Source organism: Arachis ipaensis, chromosome B02 (assembly GCF_000816755.2).
Source record: "Arachis ipaensis cultivar K30076 chromosome B02, Araip1.1, whole genome shotgun sequence".
NCBI classification, from domain to species: Eukaryota; Viridiplantae; Streptophyta; class Magnoliopsida; order Fabales; family Fabaceae; genus Arachis; species Arachis ipaensis.
Genome location: NC_029786.2, coordinates 2,427,298 through 2,428,752, shown reverse-complemented (window position 1 = coordinate 2,428,752; position 1,455 = coordinate 2,427,298).

Below are 1,455 nucleotides of genomic sequence, written 5' to 3'. Positions count from 1 at the left end.
ATCAAAATTCTAGCCAAATATTGTAATATAGTAAATTGGAGAAATTGTCAAAGGGAATAAATTCCTTGGGATACCATATATAGGGGAATGTGGACCACACTATTGTCCCTTTGTTTATGTCTTCATAAGGATAATGATATGGACCATGTTGCATTACAAAGTTATGTGGTTTAATTTTGTGGACCTTCTTAATTTATATGCCTATACCTTGAGCATTGATAATTGATATAGGACAGCANTAAATATTCCCTGAGTCAAATATCTTAGTGTCATAATTGCATGCATAATAATACATAGTTTTGAACAAATATTCAAAGGCCCTATAGCTAGAACTATATGATTAATATTAGCTTAGGATAGCTTAGCATGAAAGAAAACAAAATGACAAATTAAAAAATTGCATAATAACTTTTGGCTCTTTTCCCTTTTTTTCTTTGGGTTCTTTGTTAGAGACAAACACTAGAAAAGAAAAGTAATTAACAATGTTCATATTAATATTCATAAACAAACAAACCACCAAAAACAAATTAAATAAAATAAGATATAATCATAAACAAAAACAGCTACTAGAATTGATTGGTCATCAATGAGGACTTGCTTTTAAATATGATCTAATAGCTATCCTCTGACATGCATTAATTATGGATTTTATTTTTCTGAGAATAAAATCTATACTAGTTAAAAAGTATCCATCAAATATAATTAATTAGCAGATAATTAAATTGAAGTGTATCATGTTTACTTTGTATTTAGGTAAAAAAAAAAATCTCTTATTTTATTTAGTACATTTTTTAACTACTCTTATTTTTTTAACAATATTTTTAATTCTTAATTCTTATTAATTTTATTCTTAATGTTTGAGGTGACTTTTAATCTTATCTTTATGAATTAACTATATGACTGCTTTTAGTTTTATTATGTTTTGAAATTATCTTTAATTAAAAAATTGTCATTTTTGTCCTAATATTTAGTTTGTTTTTATCTCTGATTAATTATTATTATAGACAAAGCTAATATATAGTAGTAGAATTGAAAAATATTTCATTAGTGTAAAATTGATATAAATTAAATATTAAATATATTTTTAAAATTCTTTAAACATGTTAAAATAAAAAAAAATTACTTCACCAATTCAATTAAAAAAATGAATCAGTCAATCAGATACTAAAATAATAAAGTTTTGAGAAACTAAAAAAAAAAAACCCAAATAAATCCAAAGAGATGATGATAAGGTGTAGGAGGAGACAAAAGTAAAACAAACATAGGATGCTGGCCATGTATGAATGAGTGTGGACCCAACAAAATGAAGTAACCAACTGTTTAGTTGGTTCAGATTTTGGGAACACAACACTCTATCACTGCCTAATATTTGTTATCCTGTAATAATATATTTATAATTTATGAATAAAAAATTTAGATAAAAGTCAAAATAATTTTCAAAAAATTCATGTATAT